This window comes from Ixodes scapularis, unplaced genomic scaffold (genome assembly GCF_016920785.2).
Source record: "Ixodes scapularis isolate PalLabHiFi unplaced genomic scaffold, ASM1692078v2 PGA_scaffold44__24_contigs__length_19508400, whole genome shotgun sequence".
Lineage (NCBI taxonomy): Eukaryota > Metazoa > Arthropoda > Arachnida > Ixodida > Ixodidae > Ixodes > Ixodes scapularis.
The window spans coordinates 11,299,458-11,313,095 of record NW_024609873.1 but is presented as its reverse complement, the minus strand read 5'-3'; the positions used below and the strand labels follow the sequence as shown (position 1 = coordinate 11,313,095).

At 43.3% G+C, this 13,638-nt stretch overlaps 1 long non-coding RNA gene across 1 annotated transcript in view; it reads left to right on the top strand.

Annotated features, from left to right (window-relative positions):
• The first annotated feature begins 1,046 nt into the window (after window positions 1-1,046).
• Window positions 1,047-13,638, top strand: part of LOC8053660 — a 79,386-nt gene continuing 66,794 nt past the window's right edge. Inside the window, exon 1 of the long non-coding RNA XR_005716458.2 lies at window positions 1,047-1,260. This is a non-coding gene — a long non-coding RNA (uncharacterized LOC8053660). The remainder of the gene's footprint in view (window positions 1,261-13,638) is intronic.

The following is a 13,638-nucleotide window of genomic DNA, read 5'->3' as shown; positions in this document are numbered from 1 at the left end:
GCAAAGAACGAGTCGCAACGCAGGCTCTATAAATTATATGGCACCAAAATCTCCAACTAATTATGGTTTACAAAGATTAGCAGATCAAATTCCTGAATTTTTCAATAAGTACTTGGAAATTGAATTGTTAAAAATGCCGTATCGTCTTATATCTTTAAAAAGAGTTTGAAAGCTTACTTCTTGTTGAATTCTGGCTACTGTTTTTTCTACTATTGCTGATTGTACGGTTGTGACGTAGACGTTATGACGTGTGTTCATGTGAATGTATTATTACTTTTGACTTGGATCGTACCCGAGTGTTATGTCTATTTATAATACTACTAGCGATAACATTTTAGGCTTTCTCCTATCATTGTCTAAAAGCCGTTGAAAATTTTTATTTCTTTTTATTTTTTAGATATATTATTATTATTGTTTTTTTTCCTCTCTTTGCTGCTGAACGATGTACACGGCTGGTGGAGCCTCGACAGGTGGCGTTAGATCGCCTTTTGCCCCAGCAGCCAAGACTACTGAGTCTGAATAAAGTTTATTCTTATTCTTATTATTAATAGTATTTTAAGCCCCAGCCAGCGTTTCTTAAACAGTCGTGTAATGTAGCTACCAGCACGCGTCCAACCATGTCTAGACGTGCGACCAATGAATGCACTCGATACAGTTTCCTGGACGTGTCCTTCTACCCCGTGTTGTACAAAGCGCAGACGCGGCACATCCAGCGCTTGTTTTGTGGTCTTTGGTACAGTTGCGTCCCGCGAACAGCGATATCGACGAGGCGGAGCAAGCAGGCGAACGCAAGTCGACGCGGGGCGAGGAGAAAGAGGTTTGGCAGTGACGAGAGAGCTCGCGAGAGGCCAAGAAGTGGCAAGAGGGAATTCGATGGAGAGAAAAAGGAGCGCGGCAAAGGGCGGGAGAAGGCATCGCTCATGTGACGTCACTTAAACTGGAGAAAATAGAGAAAGAGAGAGAGAGAGAGACGGCGCGACGGGTGACGTCACGGTGGTCACGTGGTACACTGCGCGTGGGGGCATTCGGGAGTTTGGGGAAGAAAAGGATGGAAAGGAGAAGGAGGGCGAAGAGCGGAGTCCGGCTGGGAAGGAATCTGATTGGATGAGGGTATAAAAGGGGTACCCCTTGAGCCGAAAAGTTTCACAGCGATCGCTTTCTCGGACGGGACGGTTGTTTAGTCTGCGGGCGCAAGTAAGCAAGTCGACTTTGACGGCCCTTTGTCGGACCCCAGCCAAACCTCAAACCAATTCAAGATGGGTGAGTTTTGTGCCCGCTTCTTTTTCTTTCCTGTGTCTATATTCCCTGACGATAAATAGCTACGAGGAACATGAAGTGTCAGAAAAATATATTAAAAATAGGAATCCGTTGTATCGTATTGAGGTGTAAAATTATTCGGAAGAAGCTAAGACGTTACACGGCTGGGACCAACCTAGACATTCGTTTTTACCTCCTACAGGTGTATGTCGTAGCAGCCAGCTTATAAATTTGAATCGCTGAAGCTCAGGTTTTTAGTTTTCACTTAGACGATATTCCCACAAACTCATCTTTTCAACTAGTGTTTCTTGACATATTGTTTTAGATCAAACGAGTATGAGACAATTTTGTAAAAGAAATATCAATTATTTACTTTCTCATATCGAGTAAATTTTCAGTACTCGGCTAAAACCAAAGGTCAGGAAAATTCAACATTCTGTTTTCCCCATATCAAGCTTAATTGTTTCGTTTTCTTTTCAGTTGTGACGTATTCATGAAATTGCCTCAGTAGGTTCCAAATAACCCGAATTTAAAATTTACTGCAAAACTTTCCTGGACTGAATCACCCCTTAAGAAGCTTTCCATTTCATTTTTATCGAGCATATTAACGCATCAATTGATTGACTTTTAAAAACCCACGGATGAACATAACGATAAACAAAGATGAAAGAGCGTGTTGGTGAAAATACAGGAGTCAAAGAAAGAATAAAAACACTTAGGGACAAGGACAGTACAGTATATATATTAATTTCCGCATCTTCCTCTTTAGTCTTAAACGTTTGGAAGATATAGCACTATTGAAGGAGACACCAGTAAATGTGTGTTGCTAGTTGAAAGAACTGTACTGTCCTTGTCCCTAAGTGTTTTTATTCTTTCTTTGACTCCTTAACGTAACGCTAACTGGAGATCCTTGAACTGACCGGTTCATAGGGATGGGTTGCGTCCTATCGTAAACCGAACTCGTTCCAGGCTAAACTCAACGTTGTTCTGCTATCTGTAAGCTTTCACTTTTACGTGAGCTCACGCACTCTTTATCTGCGCGAAAGTTTAAAGCACAATCGATGCAAATAATCACTTGCTGACAGTATAAAAAAGTCACTCCTTTATTTAAGCAAGTAAAATGTCATGGGGCAAATGAATTTGAGTGTATTTCGCGGTAAATCCGTTTTGGTGTTTTTAAGCATTCTTTCCGATTAATAGTTTAGCGCTTCTAGGACAAAAAGAAAATTAAATCTCTCGCCTTTCTGCGAGTGTCCCACCCAACCCAACCTTGAAAAGCTGCAAATTTCGAATCGTATTACTAACTGGTATTTTGATGGCTCTCCTAGAATATAATTTCCTTCGAGATATCGATAAATTATTAGAGATAACTTCTTCTCAACGACCCATCATGGAGGTCACATGTTCGGACACCGGAAGGGACACCGGACAAAACTATTCGGCATTATTTATATACATTTTTTATGCGGCTGTGAAAAAATTGGGAGGCTAGAGTATTGCTTCGGGAATACTCATATTAGTGCCTTTATTTATTAGTGATACTATTTTTATTTTGCTTGGAAAGTGAACTTGGAATTAAAAAATAACACTACAAATGATATGTTTGCATCGATTTATAATTTATTGCTCTTCAATGGAGATCACGCGAACAGTCACGCGAGTGTGACATCAGGGCCAAGCGATGACCCTAGACGCTCCACAGCAACAGACCGTGCGATATAATAGGGCTGTCATTATAATTATGCTTGTTTGCCTCAAAAATCGCGGTTCAAAAGTCCAGCTCATCGTGGTGCATTTCTAATTTCCCCCTCTATGTCTGAATTGAGATATATATGTAGGTGCGTTTTAGACGATGTATGCTATCTTATCCAGATGTATAAGCCTCAAGCGCCAAGAGCAAGGTTTATTCCTCCGATTACCAAATCTTGTAAGAACTACTTCGCACGTCCTGCGTTGAGAGCGTAAGAATTCCCTTTTTTTTGTGGTGAGAAGGGGTATAGATTTGGGGCCGAGGCACCTTTCAATGCCGCACAATCCCCCGTGCGTTCGAGAGAATCGCGACACCTTTTTTTATTTTCACGTAGTAACTATGATGCAATATCTGTTCCTATCCCCTCTTAACGTCGTCACCACCAGTAGTCTGCATATTTGCCCCATTTTATCGGAATGCTGCGATGCCCTTTTTTCAGACGCGTGAGAATTTTTAGGGTTCATGGTGAAATATCAACAAAAATCGATCGACGAGTGGAACTTCAATTTGATGTCGGTGTCCCTTGAGGCATCGAACCGGTCTAGATCAGTCACTCCTATCATTTTTTTGCAAACCTTTCTAAGATATAATTTTTTTTTAAAGGACGGCTTTATTCGTTACATCGTGAGTACAGTGCGATAAAATAATCTACGTACAGTCCATCGAAAAGCCAACAGGTGGGGGAACGCTTAACCTTGTCGGTTTGGTTGCCAACTTAGAGGGCTCGGAGAAGTGTGTGTGTGTTTTATTTGAGCAAAATTTTGATTTATTTAAAAATAAAACTTTTTTTCCTTCAAAGGGCCTGAAAATACAGTTTCTTACCTCGTCAATAATGGCTAACAGCTAATTTCTTTTTTGCTTTTAAAATTTATATTCTAGATGACATGTGCTTTGTGGTTAGCCAAGCAATTCTTTGAACATTTCGAGGAGAATTTATTTTAAATCCGTAACTTGCGTGAAGCGTTTCTTTGACAACGAGTACATTATTGCCTAACTGTCACTCATTATTTTTTTACGTGGGTATTTTGAATTTTCGAGAACACTGAAATGAACCAAAGAGTCTTTGTATAAAAACTTGGTTATTAAACGTCACGTTCAGAGTAAACACAAGAACCTTGAGAGAACTAATATGATGCCCATAGAGTAGCTTCTCTGATGTGATATCACAAATTTATAAGAAATTCATAAAAACGTGCGGTTTTGTATAGGTGGAGCTGTTATACAGTATATTTAATGCTCCACTTAGGTGTTTTTTATTAAGAGAAATTTGGCCTCCCCTTGGGGCAACTATAGCGTTGCTTTTGTTGACGTTGATCTTAGGATGATCTTAGGATTTGCACCGCAAATGTAAATCCTAAGAACAAAGGTCGGCCGGACTGCTTAAAGATAACTGTCGCTTCACTTTATATCATTTTGATTTAATCACGTGATTGACAAAACTGATAGATTCTCTGACAGTCATGTTTCCAACCCGTGACATTAAATTTCATCGTTTACATTTCTGGTTCTTCCCAAGTCGACATTTTCCAAGGGTTTATTTATTTATTTATATTTTGCTTCATAAAAAAAACACACAACTTTTTATCACCCTCACGGGTTCAATTACCCTTGGATTTCAAAGTTATAGTGACGTGAAGTTTGGTGATGTGGGCTCCTTGCTTCGAACATGCAGCCAACATCTTGGCTGACAAAACAATTACAGGTTTTGGAGATCCGAGGAATACTCAGGATAACCGCATGACCACAAACTCAGTATTGCGCTAACAGTTTATTTCCTCAAGAAGGAAAACATATAATAGTGTAGAGTATGTGGCATGTCTTCAATCAGTGTTTCCTGCTGAATTTGTGTTTATGTTTGCAAGAACAATAAGTATAGGTCGATGATCTCCGGGTTTGGACCGATTTCGCTTGAACTTTGAAATTCTTTGCGACAAATTCAGTAACGGAGAGCTTCATAAAAGGAGAGTTAACGGAAAAGAAAAAGTCAATCGTGAGCTGTTAAGAAATCTCGGAGAATTCCTACATCCGGGGAGATCACGTCACCTAATTTTCAAGCTAGTGTAAAATGACCTTTTTTTTTATTTGCAGTTATTTGAGTTTGCAAAGAATGAATCTCTGCGCGGTGCAACATGCTCGTTTTAGAGCGTATCTCTTAGGTGCCCATGTCCGTTTTTCGCGGCGTCGGCGTAATCGCGCTAAATTTAGCAGGAACATTTACGTCATGTGACCTGAAGACAAATTCAATTCCCCGCTAAATTTAGTGGGGGAAAATCGGTTTCTCCGCTAGGTTTAGCGGACAAATTCAGTTTTCCTCTAGATTTAGCGGAAAGATTGACGTCACGTAATCTCCACATCAATTCAATTTCCCGCTAATATTCAGCGATTAAATTAAATTGGTGTTGAGGTCACGTGACGTCAATTTTCCCAATAAATCTAGCGGAAAAACTGAATTCGTTCATAGGTGAAGTGATCCCGACTCCTGTGGCGTCACTTTCCCCGCTAGATTTAGTGGGGAAACTGAATTGTAGGATGAGGAGGTGAAGGTATGGAGGAGGGGCACATCCTGCCCTCCGTGCCCTACTCCCTCCCCTTCAAGAGCTGCGCTCTAACTTAGCATTACAGAGATTTGTAAAATCCTTTCATTTTGCTGTTGGCTATCAAGCAGTACAACTATTCTCCGTCAGTTGAAGTTGGACGCGTCACTCTTTAGCACGTGCAACATGAATATAAATAGGCCCCAAGTCCTAATGAGCTTTAATGTTAGGAACCAAGAGTGTCATGTACAGAGCAGTTGTTGCAGCATGAAGTTGCACGACCGTTTTGTATGCCAAGCGCCAAGTACAGTACACCGGGAATGACTTAAAATGCAACCGTTTGTAAGGTAAAGTTTCACGGCACTTTCCAATTTCGCACAAGTGCACTCAGTACCCGGCTGAAATGCCTGAAATACAAATTTGGCACTTGGTGGCTGACGTAAAGGTAGTAAGCACCACTCTCTTTAATGACGCGCATTCCGCAGAACCAAAAACGAATCGAGCGTTTTACTCAAGCAGCAACAAACAGGAAAAAACTTCCAAAAAACTAGCAATCAGACTAATTGTACCGAAATCCGTACGCGCCACCGTTTTACAACGGGACGAGTTGCATCGCCACAGACAAAACTCTGTTTTCTGATTTTCTTTTTCAGACTTTTTTTTATTTTATTTTAAACCCATGCGCGCGAGCAGATTGAAAGTCGATCCGAGATTCCGGAATTTTGTTCTCGATCAATTCTTCGAGTGTCGTGAAAACGTGCCGTAAGTTCTCGACTCGCGGTCGGAGATAAAGGTGGCGTCTGAAACAACGACCTGCGAGATTTGTGTCTGTGACACGGGGAATTTACTATCGTCCTTGGCCGCCCGTTCGCACAATAATGCTTTCTACCAAACGACGCACGCTTCCTTTCCCTTCTCTTAGCAGCTACACACAACGATTACGCATTAGTTTATTTCTAATACCAGCGCGTTAGATAGGCCGAACAAACGGATTTCTGCATTAAGGCCACTGACGGCTTGAGAAAGGATGGGTGTGGATAGTCAAGGCATAGCCTCCTCTATACTCACAAAGCCTGGCAGTTCGCCGACGGAGCCATAGAGTGCCCGGTCGCATCAAAGAGCCATTTCTCGGGGAACCCGGACGTCAGCACGCAACTTTTACATCGGCAGGGACACGAAACACACTTTCGGGACCTGGCGTCTCGCCGCAGCGTCTTGCGGCGTTGGACAGCCGCTGCGTTTCGGCGTCTCGCCGCAGCGGGACGCCGGTCACGTGACTCTCCTCTCATCCGTTGTCTGCCGCTCCACTTTTTTCCATTTCGGCGGTCCCGTCTCGTGGCGTTCTGCCAGGCTTTGTCAGTATATTGGAGGCTATGGGCAAGGGTATCTTCTTGGTGCTCCGCAGCCAATGAGATTGCCACAATCGTCTAAAGGAACGCCGACGAACGCATTTCGAAGCATGAAATTTTAACATAAAAGGCAACACCCCGCCTTTGTTAAATTTTTCAGTAACTATGAAACACTTTAAACGAAAAAAAAATTAATTTATATTAGGTTAGCGTGGCCCTCGGTTCACAAATAATTTCTATTATTTCTGTCGTCTTGGAAAGTAAGCGAGGCAAGCGGTATATTGCGCCACAGTTGGATCCCTCTTTGTATGCAAAAATGGGCGTGCACCTGTAGCAGCACTCACCCTGCAAATAGGGAGTCAAAGGGAACCGTTTTTGCACATCCGATACGGTACGATGGGCCCTCCGGTACGAAGTGCGCGTGTGCGAGTCTTCTGCCGTAGCGCATGCACAGTTCGTACCGGTGGGCCCATTGTACCGTATCGGACGTGCCAAAACGGTTCTGTAAAAAACCCCAAAACGTCACGCGGAATGCGGTCTGGAGACAGCGTCTGATGCGTGTTTCTACCTTGTATGACGGTCCCGTCTCATTCGTCATACAAAAACTGTCTCTAGACATGTTTCGAAGCATGCTCGAAGACGGGTCCGCAGATAATTCTGCCATCATGTCCGTTCCAAACACCTTTTCTCTTATGCGATGAATGAGCAGTGTGACAGCGAATGACCGTTAGCGTTCGCTATCGCTCATTTTCCCTATTATGCACGCGATGCATCATTCACAACCCTAGAGCTTGACTCTAGCTGTGCAGACCGCAAACGTGGATTTCATACGAAGAAAGCAAAACCAGAGAGGCCAGAGACAGTCATGAGTGTGGTTTTGCTACCTTCGTATGAAGTATTAGCCCAACACGCACGCGGCGAAGTCATCAAACGTAGATTGTTCACTCGCTTCCGACGCAGCGTGCGACTCACATAGCCGAACGCTGAGTCAGCCTTTTGACTGGGGCTCCCGTTGAATCGCCGCAGCACCGAACACCGCGTCCCAGTCTCACGTTGATGCGGCACTCCGGTCCTATCGGTGCCCCAACCTTGATTCGTGTAGAGATAACGTAAAATGTTCCGTCGGCAGCGCTTCTTTGTGTTGGGTAAACACAGAGCGGCGTGAAAAAGCAGGCTGGACAAATTGTTCTTTACATATCATTCCAGTAATTGACTTCCGACCGCTGTCATCCATTTCTGCTGTATCCTATGCGGAGTGCAAGTTCGTCTGCTTCTTTTTGCGGAGGTTGTGGTGACGTCAGAGCGCCGAGCTCTTGTTGGATCTTATTGAAGGATACTGGGTGCCTTGAGGTCTAACCACTATTCTTTAGTCAGAGCTCGGCGTTGTGATGTCACCACAACCCCTGCAAAAGAAGCAGACGAACTTCCGCTCCGCATAAGGGGCGCACCGCTCCTGCTTGGCAGCTGTTTGGCAGCGCCGCCAGTGACAGCGTCCACTTTACGTGGCATAGACCTCTCCTTACGAGGCCGAAGCGACTCGGCAATGACTGCGCCTTCCTGCCGGTTGCGTTTCTCGATCTCATACCAGAGTAAAAGTTTGGTTGCTTGGGATTCCAAACCTACCCACGTCCAGCATTGCCCTAGGTATGTTTTCTGTTATTTGATCCGTAAGAGTTGATAGGAGCTCGGGCTCAATCGTGAGCCCCGCGGTTGTGCCCGGCAACGACGGCAACGCGCCGCCATGTTTTTCGTTTATCTACCCAGGAAGATGCAAGTATACGAAGTGTTCGTGTGTTGGGTGGTTCCGAGACCACTTCGGGATGACATTCAGCGGTGCAGTAATTGATAAATTCTACGTGATAAGTACTTTTCCTTCGTTTTATTATCGGATTGCTCTTCGCTCGCCCACGGATAGAGTAGACGTATAGGGATTTCGATGATCCGACGACCTCAAGGCAGCTTGCTTTGAGGTCTAATCACTGTCCCGCAATCAGAGACAATCATAGCTCGGCGTTCTGACGTCACCACGACCCCCCAAAAAGGAGCAAACGAACTTCTGCTCCGAATAGTAGCTGGAAGGGTGTGAACGGCAAGGAGGAGCTTCAGTTCCTACAGTGCGAGCTTCCCACCTTTGTCAACACTTCAAAGTATCATGCACCTCGAGCGCGGGCGCGCAGTAGAAAAATGGTGGGGGAAGGCACGGTGGTTGTTACTAAGTGTTCGAAACGCGAGTTTCGATCGCCAGACGACGACGTATTTTATGGCGGCTATGCGGAGCGCCAGTTCGTCTACTTCTTGCACAGGGGTTGCGATGACGCCAGAAAGTCGAGCTCCTATTGGCTGATTAAAGAAATGGGGTGTAGACAACAAGGCATCTGGCATTGAGGTCTACTCACTATCTTTCTATTCAAAGCCAATCGAAGCTCGGCGTCGTCCTGACTACACCGCAACTCCTGCACTAGAAGCATGCGACTTGCTGTCAGCACTGCGTTATCGCATTCTGCGTCTGGTGTTTGTGAGTTCTAATTCTGTATGGGAAGAAACAATAGGTCGAGCACTTTGCCACCACCACGTGCAAAAGAACAAGGTTTGAAATAAAATAACATGCTATATAACTAATGGGAGATTAAAACTTCAATGCCCACCACAAACCCCAAAGAATGCCGGGAAACCCGTTTTGTGTAAACATATAGATTAATTGCACGTTTCTTTTGCAACACGGGAAACACTAACAAATACATTCTTTTAAAATGTAGAAGTTAGTATATTTGCATTTTGCTGGCTGTCTGTTCTTTTCCTTTTTTCCGCAATCTTATTTTTGTGCACTAGTCCACCGTTTCTTGGTAAAAAGCAATACGAATATATTATACTAATTTTGTACTTTTATGAAACCAATATGTGCGCTGGAAGTACATTTTAGCATACTTCCAATACCAAACCAGTGAGAAAAACCTCACATCAGGCAAACACCACTATCACCAACATCTGAATTATGCTTTTAGTTTAATTTTAGTGTACTTCGTTTTCTTAGCGGTGCGGTTCGCTCATTAGACCCAGTTTGGTAACTAGGTGTGCATACTAAAAGTGTACGCTCATGATACAGGGCGTTCCTGAAAAAATAAAAAAATAAAACGTGTTTTTTTCTTTCTGTGTCAATAAACAATGCGTCGCTGAAAGGTCCAACGCAGTGAGAATTTGACTCTTGTGGATAAGATAGAACGCGAAATTTTTGAGAACGTGACATAACCTAGCTGGATCAAAATATAAATTTAGAAAGACATTTATCCATGAACGGAAGTCCTCCTAAGCCTAAGACTGTCAAAACGGGACATAACGTTGTAGGCCCCTGTAGAATCTATCCAGAACAGTGACAAGCATTTGTCAGCAAGAAAAAGAGTATTGTTTCCTTCTTTGCTGAGAAGTTTCTTCCAATGAAATAGATGACTGTACCACACGCATATGTGCATGCGTGTAACCAGACACTGCTTCGTCTCATTGAACCTACTCGATGCGGAAAGCCTTCCTACGTTGCTACTATTCTAAGGACTGTGCCTTCAGCCTCTGGCGATGTGCGCTGTCCCCTAGATTAGTATACACCAGTCAGCACAGTCACTACCAAACTAAGATGGAACAAGGATGAATGAAGATTCGGTTCAGTGCTTGTCACATCTCAGTCATTTCCAGAGAGGAGACTTGTCAAAATTGTGTGCCACGGCTTTCGGGATAATACTATTGATTTACACTGCGTCGTTTTTTTTCTCGTTTTATTGTTTTAGTCATGTTTCTCGAGGACCGATAGAAAGCTAATGTGCTCGTTGAAGACGACACTCTTTGCCTCAGTACACCACGTTAGCTTTAATCGCTTGAAAAAAAAAAAGCTTTTAAAATTGCATAGTGTTTCTAAGCATTTGAACCCCTTGCGTTTCGGTTCTAGTATGTGCATTTTATATTCACTTTTTTATGTACTGCGATATATGCAAGGAGCGTGTAAACGATGATTACGCGATGAATCCATTTGGAAGAGATGGAAACGTTTGGAAGGCGGGTAAACAAAGGCCAATGGAGGTATTGACTCCTGGCGTTGATCTGAGAATTTCTCAGTGTCGCAGGACCCTACTAGTGGTTTCCATTTTTCGCAACAACTTTTGTTTATTTTCTTACAGCCTGATATTTGGTGGATGGTCTTCTGTTATTTCATAGTACGGCAGAGCCGCGTCCGCATTTTGCGCATCCGAATTCAAGACTAAGTTCGTGGGCGTACTGTCGTTATCGTATGTGTCTGGGTCACAGTTGTGTGAGTGAAATGAGGAAAGAATTCACAACGTTAAAAACGGGAGGCACTTATACTAACCAAAAAATGAAAAGTAGAAGAATACAAAAAAGAAAAGAAACGCTGCCCTCGATTTCTGTGAATGGGTCATTTCTCTGTAACTGCATGGCGCAATTCATCTTCGTGTATTCTAGAGGCCGCCATTTTCCCATATAATGTCTTTTTTTTTTTAACAATCACTTATACCTTTTTATTAAGATAACAGTTATACAACTTTTGTTATCTGGTTCGAACCGCCAGCGCTACATTTGGTTGGAGAGCGAACATTCGGCTATGCAAAGTTTTTTTGTTTTTTTTTTTCAACAAAAAAGAAAACGGTGTTCTTTTTTTTTTCTTTTTTTTTTTTTGAGGGATATATTTTACTTTTTGGAATGATTGGCTGTTTCTATGTTCTGCAGCAAATGAACGTGCATTTTTTTTTTAGAGTGCATAAATTCGGATAATACAAACACATGTGAATGTGTTCGGATAATGTGCGTGCATTACCTGAACTTACATTTTTCTTCGTGTCTCATATATATATATATATATATATATATATATATATATATATATATATATATATATATATATATATATATATATATATATATATAACGGGTATGGTGGCGGGACGCCGAAGGCGTGGGTATATAACTGAAAAGAAAAAAAAAAAAACTCGGTGAAAGCAGAAACAACAACGATTTATTCTTCGACGTTTCTTCCTTTGATATATAGGAAAAGTAAGGTGCGCAGACGAGGCATCCGTGGGAGGATAAAAATGAGGCAATTTAATTTAATGCCGAAACAAATCACGCAAGAGAAAAGAGTAAAGTGCTGAAAAAAAGTTGCATTACTATACAAGATCAATCAAGGCTAGACATAAGAACGCTAGATACTCGGAGAGTACACTTAAAAATGACAGAGCGTACTCTCCGCGAATCTAGCGTTCTTATGTCTAGCCTTGATTGTTCTCGTAAACTAAAACAACTTTTTTCCAGCACTTTACTCTTTTCTTATTCTGTGACCTTTTTCGCCATTAAATAAGATCTTTATTTCTATCATCCCGCGGCTGCTGTGTCTCCGCATCCTACTTTTGCCATTAAATATATTGGTTTATGCTTTTTCTGGTATTTAGTCTGCAGACAGGAAGTGAATGTTTCAGCCAGAAGCTATAACTCACAGAAAATTGGATCCTTTTACATTCTGTACTAATCTGTTTTCCTTATCGCCGTTGGTCTTGTTCATCTCCGACTGGAACGCTTTCCCAGCCCCCATGACGACTGAACGCCACAATCTGCTATTCGAAGGGTAACTCCGGTCAATAGTCGAACCAAAGTAAAAGGCTTTTATTGGTTTACGGGGACTAAATACGAGCACTACAAAAACATTACACTAATGGGAAACCTCGATCCACTCTAAAAACGATACTAAAATCCGACCGCGAGCATTCAGCGAGTGGGTTGTTCGTCAAGCAACCATGTGCCCTGATGTCACCTTCGCATTCAAAGTTTCCTGGTCGTACTGCCACTCCCTCAGCCGTGTTCTTCTGCTGCGTTTTCAGCCGTTCTAGTGAACTATTTCTGCTTGTTAGATTACGCCTTTGGCGGCCGTAGTTTGTGAGCGCTTTTTGGTCACGTCGCGAAACCCGAGGTGTCATGCTGTCGGGTGTCGCGATCCTGAAGGAAAATCGTAGAAACGACGGCGAAAAGCGCGTGCCAATGTGAGTGTCGCTGTCTTCACGGCGTCCCGATGGACCTTTTCCGAGAAGCGTTCTGCGCACGCGCGAGTGCCCAATGCCAAGCGGTGGAAGTCGGCACGACAAATCGAGGAAATTCGGAAGGAGGCTGTGGATCAGCGAGTAGAACACGTAACTAAAGCATATACATAATTGTGTTACAAAAAAAAAGAAAGTGGACGGAAGGAAAAACACGACATTTGGGTGGACGCCACGGATGCCCCCCTCTAAAGTCGCGTCGGGCACGCGCCGCAGCTCAGAGAGTGAAGAAACTGGCAGCGTAGCTCCCATTATCGATTGGTAGCGCGGGTAGGTCACTTCCACGATTTTTAGTTCGTGCAGCCACCGCCTGGTGCCGTCGGTATGTGGAAAAGGTCCTTCCCTAGCTGCAAAAGGTTCCGTGGACCGTCAACTACAGGAGGACAGACGTCTGCCACATACAGCACCACCGCTGGGAAGACCACCAGGATCGCTGCTGGCGTCAACGATATTTTTTCTATGACGCCATCAGGCGGAAATGCAGGGACCACTTTTTTGAACGCAGTAAACCCACCAGTCTAAAACGCGTACCAGGCACCATAGTAACACTAAACTTCTCGACTTACAGTATGTGCGATTGAGTGGGACTCCTAGAAATCCTAAAATCGAGTTGCGTTACAGCATTGCATGACTGGATTACGTCCATCTTGACGGCGTGCATT